This window comes from Triticum dicoccoides, chromosome 6A, assembly GCF_002162155.2.
Source record: "Triticum dicoccoides isolate Atlit2015 ecotype Zavitan chromosome 6A, WEW_v2.0, whole genome shotgun sequence".
NCBI classification, from domain to species: domain Eukaryota; kingdom Viridiplantae; phylum Streptophyta; class Magnoliopsida; order Poales; family Poaceae; genus Triticum; species Triticum dicoccoides.
In genome coordinates this window covers 301,527,954-301,538,992 of record NC_041390.1, presented here as the reverse complement: position 1 = coordinate 301,538,992, position 11,039 = coordinate 301,527,954, and positions in this window count along the sequence as shown.

Sequence of the window (11,039 nt, the reverse complement as noted above, 5' to 3'; positions counted from 1 at the left end):
AAAGGAGTAAGGCTATGATGGCTATCAATGCAATGGCAAGAGTGATGTTTCCAATACCAAAATGAGGTTACCGCTTCTTGCTTACGGTATGGTGTCAAAAGGGTGGCATGAATACCAAGATGTAGTCGAGGTAGTCATTGTCGATGACGTGTCCGTGGCGAAGATGAGCGGTGGTGATGTTGATGTCGAACCGTACCTAAATAGCCGACACACAATAGGACACGGAACCGCAACTCAAATTCTCAAAGCTCGGAGTGGCAAAATGTGTCGAAGTGTGAAACGGGTAAGCAATGGTGGTGGTATGCGGAACTGGTGATGGTGTATAGGTGGTGGGAGTGCGTATGCGGAAGTGGGGCAGTGGTGGTGACTAAACTGAAAAAATCCAGTTTCGTCAGGTATCATCGGGCGTCCGGGATGGGCCGATCCTCCGGTTGTCGCATGTCCGGAGATGGTCGGACATCCGGTGCCTGCGAACTTTTAGGGCATGGGATGAACTGCACGTGCGTAGGGTGGATGAGGTGAAATAGGTTAAATTCGGCCGATTTTGTGGGTGGAAAAGGTGGGGAAAGGGGGAAGAAGCTAGATCCACTCAAGACAAAGAAAAACCAAGATCAACTCCAACAAAACTTCGTCAAACCAACAAATCACAAAAAAAATTGGGGCTATTTTAGGTGGGGATTTTTGAAATTGGGGAAGAAGACAACAAAATCAAGCTACAAAATTAAGAGAGGAGGCTCCGAAATCATGATTAACATGGCTCATGATACCAAGATGATGTAGGGTGGAACCCTAGATGGCCGATCTTTCACGAAAGGAGCGGATCCCGCGATGAACACGAAGAACACGAGGGGAAACATGAGGGGAAATCACAAAGGGGGACAAGGAGAAACACTCAAACCAACAAGATTAAGTCACACATGTGCTAGATCCACGAGTACAAAAGAGATCACACGACCCACAGACAACTAAGGACGATACAAAGGTAGCCGATCTTCTCCGTGAGGAGGTCTTGAGGTCTTCTCCGCATGGAGGTCTTGTATCCAAAGGGATCTTCTCCGAAGAGGGACCGGGGTCTCTCTCATGGAGTAGATCCGATGTGGATGAGCAATGCTCTATCTCTATTATGAGCTAAACCATTGCTAACCCTAGATAGAAGGAATAGGATGTCTATTTATAGTCTTAGTGCAAAAGAGGGGCAAAGGGGTACATGGGCTGTGGCCCAGCATGTAACAGCACACAGGCGTCACACGTCCGGGAGTCACCGGTTGTCCAGAGGCTCGCGAGGGTCCGGATGTCCGGTGCCTGTCGGACGTCCGTAGATTCGGCTCGGGTGGTCTTCGGTCGGACGTCTGGTCGGGGTCGGTTCTCCGGGCGCCGATTATCTGGGTGGCTTCGGAAATCCGTAGTTTTGGCTCGGGTGTGGGTGTGTCCGACATCCGGGCTGGGACGGACGTCCAGAGCCTGGAGATCATCGGACGTCCGGCCCTGGTCGGTCGTCCGGAGCCTATATCTTCTTCCGCATCTCTTCTTCTTCATGTCCATCTTCCTCTTCTGATTCTCCTTTCTCCTTACTTTCTTCATGGCTAACTCGTTGACACATGAGTATGCATAATTTCTCTGTTTGAGGTAGTAGCCATGTCTCATGTGCATCGTAGTGAACTTGTGAGAGGAGAGACGTCACCTTGTTTTTGAGAGCTCTTGCATGTGCTCGTGTTATGGGTCCGCTAGGCACTTGGTGAGATGATGGTAGGTCCATGGGGATGACCTTGGGATGCTCCACATCATATAGTCGTCGGTCGATCTCTTCGCACAGCACCCTAAGCGACCTCCTGAGCGCCCAAAAATCTTGACGAAAAGCAGGCCGCTCTCCATTAATTTAAAATGGAGAACATGCCCCTCCGATAATCTATGGGCACGAGCAAAGGTCTTCCAGCCACGACGGAGGTACATAACATGAGGAGCAGGGAAGTCAACATCCACCCACATGTCGCCATTCCCACAACCCTCATGTGCAGCCTCATTGTGTGCGGCAGTTCTAGCTCCATTACCCGTGCAAATGGAGTGGGGAGGCGGAGATGGCCGCATGGAGGCTTGGACACCTTGATGATGATCTCATGGGGCTGGTCTATGACATGGCCTTCCATCGGAGGAGGAGCCTCCGGTGGGGGCGCGGCCAGAGCGCCGCCCCATCCTCCTCCTCCTCGAGCGCCGCGGTGACCACGACCTTGCCCCTCCCTCCTCCTCTCACGACAGGCTCCACCACCACGTGATCCAGAGGAGGAGGGATGCGCTATCGAGCAGAAGACCTCGTCGCCGCCGCTGGAGTACCACCATGCCCTCGTCCCCTCACCATGGAGAGCGAAGAAAGATTGAGGATGGGGAGGAAGAAGTGTGTGTAAGCAAATGCACCACTCCTGCCCCCTTTTATAGAAGGACGGGGCAGGGGGCTGGCCTCTCCCTCAGGGAGCGGCTGCCCCGCTCCCCCAATACGGCCTCCCTGCGCCTTCAGTGGCTCGGGGAATCAGGGCCGACCCTCTGCTCCAACTGATGACGCCTGGTTTTCTGCCATGGCACTCACCCCACGCTCTCTGCATCCACCACCTACCCTACCGAATGCATGATGTACACGTGGCGGGTGCGCATGAAGCAAGGAGAAACTGGCATGGCAGTTTCCGCCCCGTGATCGTGGGGCGTGAGCAATCCGTGGGCCAAGATCTGAGTTTTCCGTAACGTTGCACATGACACGCGGGAAAACCAGAAACTTGCCTGGGCTCAAGATTAGTTAAGAAGCCAAGAAGATCTCCAGGGGCCAAACACTTCCACGCCTCTACCTATGCATTTATTAGGGCCTACCCCGATGACGCTCGACAACATGTTCGGGACAGGCCCGGGGGCTTCTGTCGGTGCAACAAACCCTGGTTCTGTTGCCCAGACTATGCATAGGCACGAGAACAAGATTACAACACCAAGGTCAGAGTGGAGCACATGGAATCAGTTCTTCGGAGGACCAATGATGCGGAGCATCCCAAGATCATCCCCATGGACCTACCATCATCTCACCGAGTGCCTAGCGGACCCATGACATGAGCACGTCCAAGAGCTCTCGAAACCGAGGTGACATCTTTCCTCTCACAGTTCCATGTTGATGCACATGAGACATGGCTACTACTTCAAACGGAGACGTTGTGCATACTCATGTATCAAGGAGTTAGCCATGTAGACGCTAAGGAGCAAGGAGAATCCAAAGAGGAAGATGGACGTGAAGACGGAGAATAAGAAGGGCTATGTCAGCCGAAGCCCGGAAGATACGGACCGCCGTTTGGACGATCCGGCCCCAGCCCGGACGATCAGGCTAACCCGCCCGAGGACGATCCGGACTATGAAGCCGAAGCCCGGACGATCCGGACCACGAAGCCGGATCATCCGGCCCCAGCCTCGGATCATCCGGCCACCCCTGGACGTGCGGACCAGGAATCAGACATCTAGACCTACCGTGGAGGCCACGACATAGCCGGATCATCCGGACGACGACCCGGATAATCCGGACCCCGGAAGCCCGGATCATCTGGACCAACATCCGGATCATTCGGGCAGTGCCTGCGTGCATGATGATTGGGCCGAGGCCCATGTACCCCTTCGCCCCCAAGTAGTATATATACGACTCCTCCATCTCTTTCTAGGGTTATCAAAGGATTAGCTCATATTTATGTGAGAGCTTTGCTCATCCACTTGGATACCTTCTCCTCGGAGATAGTGCCTCCTCGGAGAAGGTCCTCTGGATTCTGGACCCCTTCAAGGGAAGAACCTCAAGACCTCCTCACGTAGAAGATCGTGCTACTTGTATCGTCCTTGGTTGACCGTGGATCATGTGATCTCTTGTGTACTCGAGGATCTAGCATATGTGTGACTATTTCTTGTTGATTTAGTGATTCTCTCATGTTTTCCCTCATGTTTCCCTTCGTGTTATTCGTGTTCATCGTGGGATCCACTCCTTTCGTGAAAGATCGGCCCCTAGGGTTCCTACCCTACATCATCTTAGTATCTAGAGCCACGTTGATCACGATTTTGGAGCCTTCCCATTGTGTTTCTAGCTTGATTTTGTTGTTTTTCATCCTAATTCGAAAATCCCCACAAAAATAGCCCCCAAAAAAATTTCTTGTGGTTTATGAGTTTTGATGATGTTTTCTTGGTTTTGATTTGTGAATTTGTTGTGTTGCAAGTGGATCTTACCTTCCCCCACCATATCCACCTCGTAATCCATCCAAAAATCCGCGAAATCTTTGAATTTGCCCCCATTTTCAAGTTCACCCCGAGCTTTGCCCGAGCGAGTTGACCCGCCCGGATCATCCAGACCTTGACCCGTATCATCCGGATCCGCCCGGATCATCCGGCTTCCTCTACCGAAACCGCAATTCCTGCTGTTTTATACACCGCCGCCTACGCCTCCGCATACCCCCCTCGACCACCACCACCTAACTTCCGCCAACCCTTTCGATACATCCAACACTACCACCACTTCACCGCTACCAACTTTGACACATTTTTCCGCGTTTGGTATTGAGAGTTTGAGTTGTGGTTCATCATTTCCTAGGGTGTTTCAGCTAACTAGGAACGGTTCGACATCGACATCACCGCCGCTCATCTTCGCCACAGATGCATCATCAACAACGACCTTCACGACAACCTCATTTTGGTATCGTGACACCCTCAACCGTAAGCAAGGATGGTAACTTCGACGACATCTTTGTCCACCCCTTGCCATTACATTGATAACCACCATAGCCTTATCTTTTTGCGTAGCTTACCCATTGAGACTAGCCTTTGATTATTGCCGGCAACGAGACTTGTGCACATTAGTGATCATACTTCCCATAGCATACATACATCATTGGTGCATATCTTGGTATCATCTCTTGTGTCACAAGGTTGTCATCACATACACAATTGCTACCTTGGTTCGTGAAGCATTGCATGAGAAAAGAGCTCAAACACAAAGAGCCAAACAAGCTTTTAAGCAAAAGGGAAAGGTAAGCAAAGAGCTTTTAAGCAAGAACCATAGCATCATACAACATTAATATTTTCATACTAGATCATCTTGGATCATATCATTGAAACACCATACATAGAGCATACTTGGGATAGAACTCGTTGCAATCTTGCTTAGTAGGTTGTGCTCAAGTCTTCGTGACCTCCTATTGTGCAATTGTGCTAGCGTCTCTCTATTGTTGTGCAACAAGAGCATTTTTGTAGATTCCACATTTTGGCTCATCCTTGGTTGCACAACCCCATTTATCTCTTTGCGTGTGTGTTTCTGTGTACCTTATATTGCTTGGTCTACTTGTTGCATTTGCGAATTTCCGAACCTTTTCCAACATTATTGAGTCTTGCTTACTTTGACATCAAATTTTGTGCCACCATCCTAACCAAGCTCCACCATAAGCTCTTATTTGGGTAGGTGTGAGAACCGACAAGAATTGGTACCAATTGTGCTATTTCCTTGTTCACATTGGAGTGATCATTGATCCACCTTCAACTTTACTCAAGGTACATTTGGTATACGTTCTTCTCTTTCTCCCACTGAAACATTTCTCTTAGAATGATTGGTAGGCCAAGTACTTCTACCAACCCACTCTTCATCGGGCAAGACGACGACATGAACTCCTACGTCACAAAGAGCCACCTCTTTGGTGCACAACATGCTTTGCATCAAGAGCAACAAGCAATGAGTGAACGCATTCACAACCTCGCCACCGACTTGCGACTCTCCGAGCAACGTACACGAGACTACTTCGACCACAAGCTTGATGATCACAAGCAAGAGAACAATGCAAGAATGGACGATATTCATGCTTTCTTGCTCAACCGCTCTTCTTCCACTTCGTCCTCATCAAGACGGAGCCGCTCAAGTCGACACTCCGACTTCACCCTCTCTGGCTCAAGTACACCGACATCGAACACTCTTTGCCATGCCACGCGCAACGATCGTCAAGCTAGCCTCAATTCTCTACGCGACAACGGCTCTCAAGAGCACCTACACCATCAAAACCAAGCTACCTTTGCGCAAGCACGAGAACGTCAACGACAACGCCACCACGAAGAGGAAGTGCGAGCGCGTCTACACCAAGAAGCACAATATGCCGAGGAACAATGTCAAGAGCAAAAACTACGGGAAGATCAAGCACTTGAGGCGCAAGGTGCCCTTCGAGATTCAAGTCACCCCGTCGCCACACGCAATCACAATCGGCGTGAACAAGAAGAAGCACTTCGCGAAGATGTTCAAGAGAGGATTTACCAATCATGTGTGCATCGTCAAGTTCCTCAATTTTGTCCTCGCGCTCAACAAGCCTGTCCACAAGCTCCAGAAGAACCCCAAGTTCACCAAGAGCATGAAGATAATGGACATCCTCCACGACAAGTACAACACGACATCGAGAACCCTCCTCAACAAGAGCAACACGAGTTTGCCAACCCTCAACATCATGGGTGTCATCATCCCCGACCCTAACACAATGAAGAGCAACGCTATAGCAAGCTTAAGTTCACCATGCCGAAGTTTTCCAGAAGCAATGATCCCGAAGAGTACCTATCATGGGCATTGAAAGTTGACAAAATCTTCCATTTGCACAACTACAACGAAGAGAAGAAGATCGCAATGGCATCCCTTGAGTTCCAAGACTATGTCATCATTTGGTGGGAACAAGTCATCGAGCGCCGTGAGGCCAGACATGAACCACCCATCACTACTTGGGTGCAAATGAAGGATTTCATGAGAGCACGCTTCATGCCTACCTACTACAACCGCGACCTCTTCAAGAAACTCCAACTACTCAAGCAAGGAACCAAGAGCGTTGAAGAGTACTACAAGGAAATGGAGATTGAAATGATACGAGACAATGTCACGGAAGATGATGAGCAAACTATGGCACGTTTGTTGAATGGACTCAATCACCCTATCAAGAAGATCATCGACTTCCAACCATACTCGAACCTCATTGATCTAGTGCATCAAGCTACCAAAGCGGAACGCCAAGTGCAAGATGATTTCAAGTATGCCAAGTTCTCATCCAAGTCATACGGCTTCTCCAACACCCAAGCTTCAATGACTCCAACACCGTCTACCAAACCTTCTACAAGCAATGTCGACAAACTGAGTTACAAGAAAACTTTCACAACACCAAGTCATCCTCCTACAATGAGCAACTTCAAGCCGAGAGCTTCATCATCATCTACCCCAACCGATGAGACCGTCAAGACAAGTTCCTTCAAATGCTTCACATGCGGCGGCCGATGCCACAAGTTGATGTAGGGTGGAACCATATACGGTCGATATTTCACGAAAGGAGCAGATCCCAACTAAGAACATGAAGAACATGGGGAATAACGGAGAGAAACACAAGGGGAATCACTCAAGAACAAGTCCAATCACACATCCACTAGACAATCAAACACACAAGATCCACAAGGTACATGAATAACAAAAGGAAAGATACAAGGTAAAGTTCATCTCCATGAGGAGGTCTTGAAGGGGCCACCCAAGAGGGGGTCTTGAATCCAACGTGGATCTTCTCCAAAGAGGTGTCGGTCCCTCGCAATGGAGTAGATCTGGATGGATGAGCGAAGCTCTATCCCACATATGAGCTAACACAATGCTAACCCTAGAAAGGATGAGGAGAAGGTCTATATATAGTCTAAGCCACGAAGGGGTATGTGGGACAGAGATACAAGGCCAAAGGCCTGCGGCTGCGCACATAGGCGTCGGATGTCCGGAGGCTCGGGACGGTCCGGACATCCGGAAGTCTTCGGACTTCTGTAAATATCATTCTGTCGCCGTGGCACCGGTCGTCCGGAGGCGCTCGATCGTTCGTGGCCTGGGAGGTGTCGGACATCCCGTCTCAGTCGGTCGTCCGGTCGCTATAGATCTCGCCGGCTGGACTCCTGGGCTGGCTGGAGTTCCAGGTGTTGGACGTCCGGCGTAGTCCGGTCGTCTGGTGGCTGTAGATTGTCGGACGTCCGGTGGCTTTCGGTCGTCTGGTCGATGTAGACTCCGCAGCTCCTTCTTCTTCCGTCTTCACTTCCACGCTTCCCTCGCGGATGGTGCATGTGTTCCTTGGTGCTTGCACTCCTCCACGTCGTTCGTAGCGTTCCGACAATACCTATGCATGCACACAGGAGAAGTGTCAAGTAGTATACCATCCTCGAAGGGGTCAAATGAGCACGTGTAAAGGAGATGATTCACCTTTGTGTATGTGAAGTAGATGTCGCACGTGTCACTCGACGAACGGACTCATGATATTGTGATGTCCATAGGATGCTCCGCATCATCTCCCCTCCCTTGGGAAAGGTCCGACCTCAGATCGAAAACCAATCACCATGGGAAAGAGATGGCTTCGTCGTGTAGAAGTGGACGTTCACCAAGTATTCATCATCTTCAAGCTTGAAGTGGGCACTCTCCAATGTCGAACCTTCTAGTGATTCCTTCAAAATGAGCAAGGACAACAAACACTTGGAAAAAATGTGGTTAGCGTTAGTGCAAAACCAAGCATTCAAGAGGTGATTCACCAAACAAGTGTCGTCATCATGCAAAGCATATGGTTTGACAAAGGATAGTGACATGGCATGTAAGCACATAAATTGAGCACAAGCAAAGATATCATGGTGACAAGCATGTGAATGTGAGGTAGTGATGCAAATATGCGTGACAAAAGATGAGGCATCTACCTCAAGTTCATAGCAAGCATTCACAAATTGATCAATGAAAGGTCTATGGTAGGCATAGGAATCATTCACAACACCAAATAAAATGAAGTGTCCAAACACATGGGTCAAGTGCAAGACAATCCAAGCATAATATGCAAAGGGTGTAGTGAATATCGTGTGGCACTCAACACAATGGAAAGAACAATTGTTCATCATGTGTGAGGCAATCAAGGGAAGCAGGTAGCAATCAATGGGACATGGCATGTGTGAAATGATGACATTGTTGCAACCAAACATATGAGAGGAGCAAGTAATCCAAGAATTGGATGCAACACACAAGGCTTATATATCATGATTCATGGAATGGTGAAAATGACAAGTCAAAGCAAGATCTCTAACAAGTGTGCAATCAAGTGGTCCAAGATGAAAAATAAGACTCATGGCGAAAGCAACACAAGTAGTATGATCCATAATATCCATGCTCATGGTTTGGGGGTTCTCAAAATAGAAGGATATCACCTTGAAAGCATGTCCTTGTGCGTCCTTCACAATGCCGAAGTACAAGAAAATGCGATGTAGAATCGTCGTCGTAGTAGGTGGTTCGCTCTCAAAAGCTCGGATTGTCAACTCGCGTGACGTGGAAGTTGACACGAAGTCCAAGTTTCCTACACGTACACAAAACAAAGCAAAGAATGTATGCGCATGGTAGATAAACACATCATCCATCATGATGGTTCTCTTCTCTTGCACATAACCATTAGAAGCATAAGTGCATTAATAATATGATGCAACAATGGCTATATTCATGGCACTAGGTATATGGTGCAAAGAGGCAAGACAAGCATGCTTCACAAGAAAAATGTCAAAATCTCCAAATATATGCGAGAATGCTATGGGGGCAAACTCATTATCAAGACTAAAGGCGTAATTGCACTCAATACATGGCAAATCATCTAACATGAGAGAGGAAACACACGGAGATATATGACAAGAAGCAATAACAATCATGTGCAAATCATGTAGATGGGTGTCATCAACCGCGTGAAATGAGCAAGTTTGAATCATCGGTGATGCAATAAGGCAAGCAAACATAGTAATCAAGTCGTGCAAGCTAGTAGTGCGAAGTTGCAACATACTAGATTAAATCATGGCAATCATGTCACGAGAGCAAATAATAGGCATAGGCAATGCACATGACATTTCGCAAGCACGAACACAAAGCAAGATCATAGTATCATCATAGGCATGGGGTACAAAGCAAACATGGCAATGACAAGTGATATCTCCACCAAGCTTGCAAATACACATACAACTATTAGAATCAATCATCATGCATAATGCAAATCATGGTTCACAAATGCATGGCAAAAGCATAGGAATGAGCATATCATGCAAAGTGAACATGGCAAGATGGGCAAAGGATATATAATGGACAACAACCCATAGCCAAGTGAGGGCCATGTAGAAGAAATGCATGAAGTATGTGCGCGAAGAGAGCGGTGGGAAATACAATCAATGGGATCCCAAGTCATCATTGCTCTCTAGAGGTCGTTTTGTCAACTCGTGGGATTGCGAGATTGACAAGTATTCATGGGTACCTACACAAAAGAGACACAAACCAAATAAATTGTGTGAGTGGTAAATGTACACATCATCCATCATGATGCGTATGTGCACATGAGAGTTAGCACAAGATAAGCATCACTCAAAGAAATTTGATGCATGGTATAAGAACATGTCATCCATCATGAAAGAATAGTTGTTATGTATAACACGATGGGGATGCAAATTTAGCATACAAGTATATGGAACAACAATAGCACTTTTATTCATGGGGAGCATATGGTGCACACGTGTATTGGGATCATGCAATGGATGGAAGTGATCCAAATCTCCTAACATGTATGAGGAAACTATGGGGGTCTCCTCATGAGCAATATCAGAAACATCATACGGAGAAAATGGACAACATCCAAAACAATGCATATCCGAAGCTAGGTGGTTATGGCATAGCATATGAGATAAATGATGAAAAGGTAGCATGTCAATATCATCACAAGAGAAACAAATGCCAATAACCATAGGCTTGTCATCCATGCCATATGTGCATATTGGGTTTATTTTAATAGAATATGCATAGTCACTATGAAGAGATTGCAAATATGACATATGATTGATCTCATGCATAGCATATGACAAGTCAAGCGGATTGGCAAACATGATGTGACCTGCGGAATTGTCTCAAGAAATCCTATGCAAAATGGCATCACAACTAATAGACTCCACATGGAAATCATCAAACTCAACATAAATGGGTAAATCATCGCATGGGGAAGTCGCAC